Source organism: Mus caroli, unplaced genomic scaffold, assembly GCF_978045245.1.
Source record: "Mus caroli unplaced genomic scaffold, Mus_caroli_1 scaffold_11, whole genome shotgun sequence".
NCBI lineage: Eukaryota > Metazoa > Chordata > Mammalia > Rodentia > Muridae > Mus > Mus caroli.
Genome location: NW_028227266.1, coordinates 87,289,416 through 87,302,998, shown reverse-complemented (window position 1 = coordinate 87,302,998; position 13,583 = coordinate 87,289,416). Strand labels below are relative to the sequence as shown.

At 43.2% G+C, this 13,583-nt stretch overlaps 1 long non-coding RNA gene and 2 other non-coding genes across 5 annotated transcripts; all 3 read left to right on the top strand.

Moving 5' to 3' along the window:
* Positions 1-2,246: 2,246 nt before the first annotated feature.
* On the top strand, positions 2,247-4,215 carry LOC147002087 (uncharacterized). 3 transcript variants are annotated; one of them, XR_015044458.1, is made up of 6 exons: positions 2,247-2,373; positions 2,636-2,738; positions 2,842-2,916; positions 3,262-3,321; positions 3,519-3,629; positions 3,824-4,215. It is a non-coding gene; the product is annotated as an uncharacterized LOC147002087 (long non-coding RNA). The 3 variants fall into 3 exon arrangements; XR_015044457.1 differs by having other exon boundaries at positions 2,604-2,738; XR_015044456.1 differs by lacking the exon at positions 2,247-2,373 and having other exon boundaries at positions 2,383-2,738.
* Positions 3,367-3,438, top strand: LOC147002089 (small nucleolar RNA SNORD50). The gene has a single exon (XR_015044578.1). It is a non-coding gene; the product is annotated as a small nucleolar RNA SNORD50 (small nucleolar RNA).
* On the top strand, positions 3,672-3,743 carry LOC147002088 (small nucleolar RNA SNORD50). The gene has a single exon (XR_015044577.1). It is a non-coding gene; the product is annotated as a small nucleolar RNA SNORD50 (small nucleolar RNA).
* Positions 4,216-13,583: the final 9,368 nt, after the last annotated feature.

Genomic DNA, 13,583 nt, shown 5'->3' with positions numbered 1-13,583 from the left:
TTTGTTTTTTGTTTTAATCAGCTTGACACAAACTAAAGTCATCTGGGAAAAGGGATCTCAGATGAGAAATGCTTCCTTCAGATTGGTCTATAGACAAGTCTGTGAGGCTTTCCTGGTTACTGATTAATGTGGGAGCTCTGTGCTGTCTGTGGTCCTTAGGCATATTGACCTGGGTTACACAAACACACACACAACTGAGCAGCAGCTATTAATCTATGATCTCTGCACGAGTTTCTGTCCTGACTTCCCTTCATGGAGGACTATAAAAGTTTTAAGTTGAAATAAACCTTTCCTTCCCCAAGTTGATTTTGGTCATTATGTTTATCATAGCAACAGAAAGCAAACTAAGGGGCTGGAGAGATGGCTCAGTGGTTAAGAGTACTGACTGCTCGTCCTGAGTTCAAATCCCAGCAACCACATGGTGGCTCACGACCATCTGGAATGGGATCCGATGCCCCCTTCTGGTGTGTCTGAAGACAGCGACAGTGTATTCATATGGATAAAATAAAGTAAGCCTTTTAAAAAAAAGATTAAAAATACATATTGAGGGCTGGTGAGATGGCTCAGTGGGTAAGAGCACCCAACTGCTCTTCCGAAGGTCCGGAGTTCAAATCCCAGCAACCACATGGTGGCTCACAACCATCTGTAACAAGATCTGACTCCCACTTCTGGAGTGTCTGAAGACAGCTACAGTGTATTTACAGATAATAAATAAATAAATCTTAAAAAAATACATATTAAAATCATTTTGAAGATGACATTCATCTAAAAACTTTAAAAACCTAATACTGTAGCTGTGGAGATGGTTCTGATAGATAAAGCATTAGATTTGCAGGACCAGGGACTCGAGTTTGATTCCCAGGACCACATAAAAATGACGTTAGTTGTGGCCCATGCTTATAACTTCCGAGCTGGAAGGAAGAAACAGAAGGATCTCCTAGACTGGGCTCAGCCACTCTAGCCTGATTCCTGAGCTCCAGATCAATAAGAGGCCCCATCTCAAAGGAATAAATGGTGCTCTTCAGGGTAACACCTAAGGCTGCCCTTCAGCCTCTGTATGTACCTGAGCACACAGATTTAAAAAGAACCAAATTAAGACCACAGGTTTGAAATGTAGCCCAGAGGCACAGTCCTTAACCAGATGCTGTGACAAGCTTTTTCCATATGTGATTCTATTTCCTACCTTCTATGGCAAACCTTATGTGATGTTCTTACCCAAACGGCTTTTATTCACTTATTATCATTACTACTGCATGTGTGCATGATGTGTGTGAGGGCATACATACCACAGTCTATAAGGATGGTGATCAGAGGACAACTGTTAATGTAAACTGACAGCAAATGCACACATAATTAGTAAAAAATGCTACAAAATAAAGACCCGAGTTTCCAAGTGCTAAAATATCCAAATGTGTGTATCCATACATTCACTAATACATTCAAATTACTTTGAATTATATATTTGACCTTTGAAATCTTAATTTTTTTCTGCAGATAATTTAGAAGGGAGAAACTTAAAAAAATAGTAAAGGATAGCTATGTGACCTTACGCCAACTGGCGGCTTTTGACTTGCTTTCTCCTGTGAAACGGAATGTTTAACTTCTCAGGATTCTGACAGTATAACTGTCACTAGTGTCTGTTACCCGGAGTGGGAGACTTGGGGGGCGGGGGTGGGGGGGTGAGGATCTGGTGTTGGACCTGGTTGAGCGCCCAAGCAGGCGTTGGATAAGCCTGCACTGGACAGCATGGCTGTCTGCAGACCAGCGGCACCCCCAGAATGCAGGAAAGATAAACGGAGAGCTTTTCGGCTTTCACCCGCGTAATTCTGTCCTCCCAGGTCCCTTCGGCTGCCCCGCTGAATACACACAAGCGCAGCGCTGGCCACTGTAGCAACCAAGCTTCTCCACCAGCCGCGCGCAAAGCTGCCTGCGCGGCAAAGTCAAGGCCACTCCCTGCCGCCGACCGTCCGTGTCGACTAAGCTCGAAGCAGGCGGTGACCTCGCCTCCAACTGCGGCAGCTCGTTTGAATTCTGGCGCCACTCCCACGCCACGTCGAGCTGAGCCACCCCGCCAGACTCGGAAGAGACCGGTGGCGGCGAGCCAGCGGGAGCGCGCGCAGCAACGGAGACGCATGCGGCGGGCGGGCGGGCGGCGCGCACCACGCCCCGGAATGGCCTGGAAAAAAAAGAGGGCCAAGGCGCGCGCTCCCACGCGTTGCTTCATGAAAAGCCACGCCCCCACGTGCTCTCGCGTCCAATCAGTGCCAGAGGGAGGGGCAGCCTCGATCTCGCACAAAGGAGACTATAAAAGGAGCTGCGGTGAGCCGGGCTCGTTCTTTTACGACGGAGCCTAAGGTTCTCTTTGTCTTGTCGGTGAGTTACACAGTCGGATGACCAAGTGAAATATAGGGGTGCAACGAGGATTTGGAGGCCTCTGAGATTTGGACTTAGGGTACTGGTGTAAACTTCCTCGGAGAAGTGCGCAGCAGCTAATGATATTTCGGGATTGGAGTCTGGGCCCCAGGGAGGTTGGTACTGAGCGGCCTGATTGAAGGCCGCATGCGTTCTAGTTCCTGAGTCCCCGCTTGGATGGGTTTTTACAGCAGGGTTTGCAGCCTTTTGTGCTGTTCCTAAGGTACTAGAGTCACCTAAAGAGACATCCGATTATATGCACGTTCACAAGGACAATGGCACCATTGTTTATCGCGTCTTCAAAGAAGCTACAAGAAGAAACCAAGGTAAAGGCGATGCAGCTTCTATATTTTCAGTATATTGTTAAAGTGCAATAGGAAGTGAAAAGTGATGTTTATATTTCATTTTTTTTATTTTTCATTATATTAGATGGAGGGGAGCCCAAAGCATCTGAGAGAATTGATAAAGGAAAGAAACATGCTTAAAACATGACCGTTTTAAAGGGTGTGTATGAAGCCTAGATTTTTTTTTTCTTGTATGCATGCAAACATACCGTTGTGAAGTAAAAATCGGGTTCCTGGAAATGTATTGTGAAGTAGTCCTGACCAAACACCGCAGTTTCTCCTACTCTGGCCTTTGTAATTTGGAGTGGCTGTTGTGAATGCATGGTGTACAAATTGATTGTACAAACAGTTGTGAGCATACCGGGTCAGAACAGTGTTTAACTACATCCCGAAGATGATGACGAAGACAGATACAGCTTCTGAGAGAAGACCATAGTGTTTAAGTGAAGTAGTAGTCTTGTTACGCAGTTCTTCTCATAGCATGTCATGGTACCTCTTTCTGCAGTGATTGCTGACCAGTGAGATGCCAGTCCTCCTGTGAAGACCCAGAGCAGCAGGAGTTCATGTGAGTGGTGCTCTTGTTTTCTGCTAAGCTTACTGTCAATGGTCTAGTCTATGATGATCCTATCCCGAACCTGAATTCCTGTTGAAAAACCATAATTACGGATCTGGCTTCTGAGATGGACCATTGCAAAGGACTGTTGTGTTCTCCTTTAATGTTGGTAATAACGTAATGCCTGTGTTTTTCTTTTCATATTTTAGGGCCAGTGACACAAGACTTGCGAATGAAAACTAGACATGACCATCCAGAAAAAGCATAGACAAGACAGTGAAATGCAGTCTGCCTGTGAAGATCCTGCAGCAGGAGTGCATGTGAGTGGTGCTGTTTTCTGCTGAGCTTACTGTCGTTGGTCTAGTCTATGATGATCCTATCCCGAACCTGAATTCCTGTTGAAAAACCATAATTACGGATCTGGCTTCTGAGATGGACCATTACAAAGGACTGTTGTGTTCTCCTTTAATGCTGTCAGTAACGTAATGCCTGTGTTTTTGTTTTTATATTTTAGGGCCAGTGAGTGACACAAGACTTGTGAGTGAAAACTAGATGTGACCATCCAGAAAAAGCATAGAAAATGCAGTCTTAATACTGGGATGTTTGAGATGGGGTCTATCTACATGTCTCTAGCTGTCCCTATGTAGTGAGCAGGACAGCATCTGGTATGGCCTGCAGAGTTCCTGTACGGTTTTTTTATGGGATGTATGTAAATGGGTTGTTTTGACAATCCATTTGACCGTGTTCTCTGCTGTGAAGGTCATGGGTGAGCTGATGACAGACACAGCTGTACAGACTGAGCAGAGTGAATGCAATCATGACTATAAAGCAGCAGTTCACCATTATGAGCTATTTCCTTATTCTGTGATTGCATGGGAGTGTTGAAATAAAACATTCAATTGCAAATGTTTATCCAATTCTTTTTGTGTCAGAAGATTAACCAGAATGCCCTGGTACATGTTTCATTCCACTTCCATGGGTATTGGGTTTTCAAAGTACACTAATGTCAGTCCCCTAACTAGCTAGCATGATCGTACACATTATCAGGTTTCCCTGAGAAATTGTCAAAAAATTTGGTAACGTGTCCGGCCCTTCCTACCCATTTCTTATTGGGGGGGGGGGGGGTTCGAGACAGGGTTTCTCTGTATAGCCCTGAACTCAGAAATCCGCCTGTCGCTGCTTCCCAGGTACTAAGGCTAAGTGGCTTTTACATTACTGCTGCATACTGCCATTCTTTGCTTATGGGCTTGTTTTGATAAAGTATCAAAATTATCCTAGCACTCAAACTGCAGAGATGGCAGGCCCCAGTTTAGAGAGAAAGGAGATCTAGAATTTTCACACTTAGCAGGAGGACTCTGGTTTCTTTCCCCCTGTACATGTTATGTCTTCCTGGTGCCATTGGTGAAAGAACCTTGCTACCATGCTACCTTTGAAAAGTTAGTTGATTGATATAGTCCAAATTATATTTGAGAGTACTGGTCTGCCAAGGAGCGCAGAGATAAAAACTGTCCATTCAGCCGGGCGTGGTGGCGCACGCCTTTAATCCCAGCACTCGGGAGGCAGAGGCAGGCGGATTTCTGAGTTCGAGGCCAGCCTGGACTACAAAGTGAGTTCCAGGACAGCCAAGGCTACACAGAGAAACCCTGTCAAGAAAAACCAAAAAAAAAAAAACTGTCCATTCTTTGGAGGACAGGTATAGAGTGACAAGATGGAAAGCAACCTAATAGAAATGGGAAACGCAGTGAATTTTCTTGGGCCCTGAAGTGGTAAGCACATTTAACCACTGAGCCATCCCCATCATGACTGGGTGATTTGTACCTGAGCAAGAAACAAGTCCAAATGACATTGTTTTGGTGGAAATTAAAATTCATTTCCATTAAATGTACTAACAAACCTTTTTAAACATGCTAGATGGCATTTTTCACTAAGCATGAGGAACTAGCCTAGTTAACATGCTGTAATTCTAAGTTATCCCAGACTTTGAGTTTACTAGCTTGTTAAATTGTTAAGGGACTTAACTTGAGAGCTAACTATAGTTAAGTAGAAAAACCAGCTGATAGTTGGGTGCTGACAGTGTACACCTTTAACCTGGATAGAGGCAGGTGGATCTCTTCAGTTCAAGACCAACCTGGTTGGGGCTGGAGAGATTGCTCAGTGGTTAAGAGCACTGACTTCCAGAGGTTCTGAGTTCAATTCCCAGCAACCACAGTGGCTCACAACCATCCGTAAGGAGATCTGATGTCCTCTGATGTCCTCTTCTGAGGTGTCTGAGGACAGCTACAGTGTACTTACATATAGTAAATAAAAAGACCAACCTGGTCTACAGAATTCCAGGGTTACTCACAGAAACCTTGTATGGGAAAGAACTAAGAATCTTTCTTAGCAAGTACAGAATCTGCACTAAAAAAGGTCAAGAACAATAGCATCAGTTAAGGGAAGCCAGATGGGACAAGTCTGCTGTTAACTCACAATCTATGTGCTGGAGGGTGGAGAGTCGCCTCAGTGGTGAGAACTGTTGTGGGGGCCAGCCTGGTCTACGCAGTTCCAGGGCTATCCATAGATAACCCTGTCTCAAAAAGATTAAAGAAAGGAGGCCTTACTAACATGAAAACAGACTGGTTTTATAAGTTGAGAAAACAATTTGTATCTGGCTTCGGTAACTTTAGCCAACTGGAATTTTTTGCCCCTGCCTTGTATCAGGATCAGATGATCTTAAAATATAGTAGGTCTAAATCTACCATTTGGTGCTTTCTAAAATTAGTTCTGTTGCCAGAAACTTAATCTGTACAGCACTTGGTTTCCCAGTCAAGTGTCCTCTGAACCAACTAACAGGCCTTGAAAGCTTGCTGCTTACAGTGTATATTGGAGCTTCTGGCTGCCTTCATGGTTTTTTCTCCAGTGTTCCAGTGGGGATTAGAGTCCTTACCTGATTTTTGTTTTTGAGACAAAAATCACTGCAAGCTGAAGCTGACCTCAAAGCCACGAAAGTTTCTAAATAGTGGGATTTTATAGGCATGAGCCACTAAAGATGGCTCACAACCATCTATAACGTGGTCTGATGCCTTCTTCTGGCATGCAGGTGTGCATGCTGATAGAGCACTATGTTTATTTTGGTTTTTTGAGTCAGAGTCTCACTATGTAGCTCTGGTTGTCCTGGAAGACTGTACACTCCGGGTCCAGTAAGATGGCTCTGTGGGTAAAGGCACTTGCTACCAAACCTGAGGAGCTGCTCCCCCAACCCAGGATGCCCTCTGACCTCCATATTCACAGCATGGCATTTATGCATGGGCACACACAAATATTAAAAATACAAAAAGAAAGACTGTATTTGAGGACTATTTCTGTAATTAGAGGGTTTTCCCTGGAACTGTAGAGCACATATCGATTATAAGGAAGTATGATGTTGCCTGGTGGATGAAGGATGATTCAGTACATGCAACAAAATTCTAAACAGGTCACATCAACAGAATGAAGGGTAAACACTCCGATTACCTCAATAGGTTAAAAAGAAAAAACCAAATACTGAATAAACTCAGCATCATGTCATAAATAAAATACACAAATCTGGAATATAAGAAATTCCCCAACACAAGAAACACCATCTCTGAGAAATCTACAACAACATTAAACTACATTAAACTAAAATCGGGAAAGGCAACAAGTGGGTTTGGTTTGAAAATTAGGAACAAGAAAAGAATTTCCAATTTCACAACTGTTATTTAATACATAATTGGGCCAGGTATAGTGGCATGTGTGTTTAATCTCAGCACTAGGGAGCCAGAGGCAGGTGGGTCTCTGAGTGTGAGGCCAGCCTCATCTACACAGTGAATTCCAGGACAGCCAGAGCTATATAGTGAGAGGAGACCCTGTCTCTGAATGAATCAACAAATGAATAGAAGAATCAACATTGTTAAAATGCCTATGCTTGCTGGGAAGTGTTGGTGCATGACTTTGATCCCATCACTTGGGAGGCAGGGGCAGGCAGATTCTGAATTCAAGGCCAGATTTGGTTCTCGGTCGGTTTACAGAATAAGTTCCAGGAGAGCCAGGACTACACACAGAAAGCTTATCTTTAAAAAAAAAGTTCATACTGCCCAGAGCAACTTACAAAATTAATGCAATTCTTGCTAAACTACCAATGGCATTCTTCCCAGAACTAGAAAAACATTCTTAAGATTTGTGTGGAGGGCTGGAGAGATGGCTCACAGGTTAAGAGCACCAAGTACTCTTCCAGAGGTCCTGAGTTCAATTCCTAGCAACCACATGGTAGCTCACAACCACCTGTAATGGGATTTGATGCCTTCTTCTGGTGTGTTTGAGGAGAGCAGTGGTGTACTCACATACATAAATAAATAAATCTTTAAAAAAAAAAAAAAAAGATTTGTGTGGAACCATAGGAGACCCTGAGCAGTCAGGCTGGATGCACTAAATACCTGATTGAAAGCATGCTTCAGAGCTACCCAGATCCCACAATGCTAGCATGAAACAGACACATAGACCAATCAGGCAGAATAAAAAGCCTAGAAATAACTCTGCATAGTTATTGCTAACTGACTTTCAACAAAGGCAGCAGGAATGTACATTGAAAGAAGTAGCCAGGCAGTGGAGGCACATGCCTTTAATCCCAGCACACTTGGGAGGCAGAGGCAGTTGGATTTCTGAGTTCAAGGCCAGCCTGGTCTACAGAGTGAGTTCCAGGACAGCCAGGGCTACACAGAGAAATCCTGTCTCAAAAAAACAAAAACAAACGAAAGAAAGAGAGAAAGAGAGAAAGAAAGAAAGAAAGAAAGAAAGAAAGAAAGAAAGAAAGAAAGAAAGAGAAAGAAAGAAAAGAAAGAAAGAAAGAAAGAAAGAAAGGAAGGAAGGAAGGAAGGAAGGAAGGAAGGAAGGAAGGAAGAAAGAAAGAAAGAAAGAAAGAAAGAAAGAAAGAAAGAAAGAAAGAAAGAAAGAAAGAAAGAAAAAAGTTATCCATTTCCCTTCAAATGGTATCAGGGAAACTGGATAACCAGAAGTGGTGGGGAGCGGGGACCAACAGATCTCTGTCTCTCAGGTTGAGTAATAGAAACTCAAAAACAATCAGAGTCTTAAATGTAAGACATGCAAATATGAAGCCACTCATCTGAAGTAAAAAGCTGCTACTTACCATTGGGCACAGTGACAGAAAGTGTTCCTAAAGGCTTATCACAAACTGAAGGCCTGGGGCTGGGCAGATGACTCTGTGCCTTAAGGAGTGTATTACTATTCTGGAGGAGCTAAGTTCAAGTCTCACCGCCTATCTGTAGTCAGGCAGGTCACAACCACCTGTAACTCCAACTCCAAGGGGGATCCCACACCTCTGACTTCTGTGGGCACCTGCACTCACACAGTGCACAGACACATATAAAAACAACATCTTAAAAAGAAAAAACAAGCTGAAGCCCAGCCTGGATAACTTAGTGAGCACCTGCTCCAAAATAAACAGTTTAGCTGGTGAAAGGCCTTGCTGTCGAGCCTGACTGAGCGGAGTCCCCATGAACCACAGTGGAAAGGAGAAAACAATTTGCCCTCTGGCCTCCAGTGCAGAACATGGCACACCTTGCTATACACACAAAACGAGTAAATATAATGAGACAGAAAAAAGAGGGATTTTTGTTTTGTTTTGTTTTCAAAATAAGGGAGGAAGGATAGAAGGGGAGAGAGAAACTGTAAAGGGCTGGGCACGTTACTGAGTGGTAGAGAGCCCATGTAGTATGTGTAAAGTCCTGGGTGGATTCCTCATATGTGGTACCACATATCTTTGCTAATTGTATGTCTGATAATATACGAAATATATAAGAAACTCAGCTCAATAACAAAATCTGATATGATCTAATTTCTTGAAATGGAAAATTGGGCCAGCAAGTCAAGGCACTTGCCACACTGATGTGCCCACCTGAGTTAGATTCTTAGATACCACAAGAGAACAACTCTTGAAAGCTGTCCTTTGACCCCTATGCTCCTGTCTGTTCTGACCCCCTCATCATCCATGCACGTACAGTCAAAAGAAAGCTTTGCTAGGTTAGCAGCCTTGGTGTTGCATAGCATCTTGTCTCAAAGTACAAAACAACAAGAACAACAACAACAAAACCAATGGGACAGTAGGGGTAGGGGAAGAGGGAGAGGAAGCAGAAGAATGGGGCACCTGTGACCAGTGTGTGTGAGGTATGTCATGTATGAAAGACAAAATGTAAGCCAGGAGAGCTTAGATTGATAAGGAAAAGTGAAAGAATGTCTGAGAGTGGGAGGAGTTCTGAGGAGAAAAGGGAGGTGAGAGCAAAAAGTGTAGCAGAGAGAGAAATTACAGTTTAGAACAAACGTGGGTCCCGTCTGCCTCTGCCTTCATGGACGCAATCTCAGTTTGCTGGCTCCTCCAAAGGATGTGCTTCCCCCAGAGTAACGAACTCTTTCTTGGTTTTTGGTGGGCTTAGCTCAGGAGGCTAGGGTTCCAGAAAAATCAACAGCCTCCAAAGCCAGCCCAGTTCATTGTCTCATACTCAAATAAAGAAATGCAGGGCCGGGCGTGGTGGCTCACGCCTTTGATCCCAGCACTTGGGAGGCAGAGGCAGGTGGATTTCTGAGTTCGAGGCCAGCCTGGTCTACAAAGTGAGTTCCAGGACAGCCAGGGCTACACAGAGAAATCCTGTCTCGAAAAACCAAAAAAAAAAAAAAAAAAAAAAAAAAGAACCTGTCTAAATGGCCTCTTCGTTAGGGGGAAGAGTTTTGTTGTAGATAAGAGAGAGAAAATATCCATCTGGAAGATGGAAGAGTCCAAAGCAGAGAGACAAGAAGTAGACTGGATATGGCCAGAGCTAGGGAGTCCAGACAGTGGGAGAGAACCATGGAGACAGTAAGGGATGTCAGGTTGCCTTTATAGAGAGAACAACTAGGTCTCTGGGAGGAGGGCAGCCTGGGGAGGTGAGAGGCCTAGGATGCTAGTGTGGGGGCTTTGAAATGTGTAACAGATACTTTGGAATAGAGACTATAGGAGCATACTAGCCAACATGGGATTTGATATTCCAACTGTAGGTCCGTGTCAATGACAAGCCATAGTCCCTTCTGCTAGGTAAGAGAAATGCCTGTTTCACAGGTTCTTGAGAAATGCTACATTTTATCTAACTACCAAAAACCCCTCTATTTACCACTTGAGCTCATTTCTAGATATGTGGATTGCCTGAGACCTAATCGTTACTAAAGTCCCCAAAGGAATCAAAAAGGGAGAAACAGAGAAAGGCTATAGTTAGGTGGTGCAGTGAATAGAAGTAATAACTTCTTTGGGTGGTTGTTTTTGGTTTTGTTTTGTTTGTTTGTTTGTTTTGTTTTGTTTTGTTTTCGAGACAGGGTTTCTCTGTATAGCCCTGGCTGTCCTGGAACTCACTTTGTAGACCAGGCTGGCCTCGAACTCAGAAATCCGCCTGCCTCTGCCTCCAGAGTGCTGGAATCAAAGGCGTGCGCCACCATGCCCGGCTGAGATTTTAGGTTTAATTAGTTCAAATTCCAGACCTAATTTTATTGTCAGGTTCAGGTGCTGCATTTGAAACAAAGAGATGTAAAGGGAAAGAAGCAGTTAAAAAACAAACAAACAAACAAACAACAACAACAACAAAAAAAAAAACCAGGGATGAGAATTCCACAAACAGCTACCTGGGTTCTGGGCTAAAGGATGCCTTGGAACTTTTACACAGTGTTACACCAGAAGAAAATGGAAGGAGTGACTTTCTGATGACAGATTTCAAAGGAATAAAGTAACCTTCAGGGATGAATGAGATGAGGAATTTAACAAGCATATTACGGATTTTCATCAGGGACTATAGAACTTGGGGAAACAGGGATGACCTTGAACAAGTTATAGGTTTGCTTCTCAGTGTTAAAATGTCAACCGAGGCTGAAAATTGCTGATTTGAATGAGGTTAACTGTGTATTTCTTCATTATTCTCCTACTGTGCTTATCAGCTTGGGAGCCAAAAAAAAAAAAAAAGAACCAGATAACCAGCTTAATCGTAGGAATCACCCTGAAGGATCAGAGCAAGGATACTCAAGGATATTGAGGACACAGAAAAAGTGTTAAAAATTATGAGTCTGTAGTCCAGGCTGGTGGATCCAGGAGCAACAGATAGAATTGTGCTAGAAAATTATCCCAAGTGAGTAAACATTAGGTGTGGCACAGGAAGGTGCTAGTGAAAACTAAGTAACTAAGTGCGCCACCACCCGGTCAACCTCTTATTTTTATTTATATGAATACACTGTAGCTGTCTTCAGACACACACTAGAAGAGTGTATCAGATCCCATTATAGATGGTTGTAAGCCACCATGTGCTTGCTGGTAATTGAACTCAGGACCTCTGGAAGAGCAGTCAGTGCCCTTAACTGCTGAGCCATCTCTCTAGCCCCCCACCCCCATTATTTTTATTTTTAAAAATAAAATTTTATTTTTAAAAAAAGATTTATTTTGGGGGCTGGAGTGAATGGGGCCAGAGTAAGCAGGGTGGAGTGAGAAGGAAAAAAAAGATTTATTTTTATTTTATATGTATGAGTGTGGTAGTTTGAATATTCTTGGCCCAGGGAATGGCACTATTAGGAGGTATAGCCTTGTTGGAGTGGGTGTCACCTCGTTGGAGGAAGTGTGTCACTGTGGGAGTGGACTTTAAGAGGCCCTCATCCTAGCTGCCTGGAAATCAGTCTTCTCCTAGCTGCCTTCTGATCAAAATGTAGAACTCTCAGCTCTTTCTCTAGCACTATGTCTACTTGGATGCTACTATGCTTTCTGCCTTAATGATAATGGAGAGAACCTCTGAACCTGTAAGCCAGCCTCAATGAAATATTTGCCTTTATAGGAGTTGCCTTGGTCATGGTGTCTCTTCGCAGTAACAGAGATACTAACTAAAACAACGAGCATTTGCTTGCTGGCTTGTCTGTACACCAAGTGCATACAGGGCCTGCAGAGGCCAGAAGAGGGTGTTAGGTCCCTAGAACTGGAGTTACAAGCAGTTGTGAACAGTCACGTGGGCTCTGAAAGAACAGCTAGTGCTGCCACTAAGCTATCCCTCTAGTCCTAAATAACATTTTTTTTATTACTGACCCAGAGAACTTTTGGTTTTGATGCTTACTCTCTCACTGTTGTAACTACATCTACTATGTATCAGTGACAATTTCTGAACCATAGTTTTGTATAAAAATAGATAATTTATTCAGCCTGAATTTTTATTGCTTATATTTTTATTATAATAATTAGAGGTTAATTTATTTATATGTTGCACTTAAATTTTAAAAATAAGCTGGGCATGGTGGTGCATGCCTTTAATTCCAGCACTTGGAAGGCAGAGGCAGGAGGATCTCTGTGAGTTCCAGGCCAGACTAGTCTATAGAGTGAATTCCAGGACAGCCAGGACTAATGCAGAGACCGTGTCTCGAAAATCCCCAGAAGTCTCTGTGTGACCGTGTACATCTTTAATCCCAGACACAGAAGCAGGAGAATCTCTGTGTGAGTTTAAGTTTATACTCGTCTACATGGTGAGTTCTAGGACAGTCAGAACTTATAGGGAGACCCTATTTCAAAAAACAAACAAACAAAAGAAGTAAAAACAAATCAAAAAACAAAAATTTAAAATGAACACAAAAATGTTTATTAGAGAGCTAGTAAGATGGCTTAACAGGTAAAGACACTTGTCGTCAAGCCTGACAACCTGAGTTCCATTCCTAGGACACATGAGGAAGGAAGAACCAAGTCCTGCAAGTTGCTGTTGAGTGCCCTGGAACACACACACACACACACACGCACACACACACACACACGCACACACACACACACACACGCGCACACGCACACACACACGCACACACACACGCACACACGCACACACACACGCACACGCACACACGCATGCGTGTGCTCACTTTCTCTCCCTTTCTCTTTCTATCTTTATAAATTAAAAAATAGAGTCTAGGGCCGGGCGTGATGGCTCACGCCTTTAATCCCAGCACTTGGGAGGCAGAGGCAGGTAAATTTCTGAGTTCAAGGCTAGCCGGGTCTACAGAGTGAGTTCCAGGACAGCCAGGACTGTACAGAGAAACCCTGTCTGGAAAAGCCAAAAAAAAAAAAAATATATATATGCATATATATATATATATATGCATATATATATATATATATATAGAGAGAGAGAGAGAGAGAAAGAGTCTAATATCTCCAAAAATGTCAAAACAGCTTTGAAACTTATGTATCCCTTTTGACATATATGAATATAGCTGTTTATTGCAGG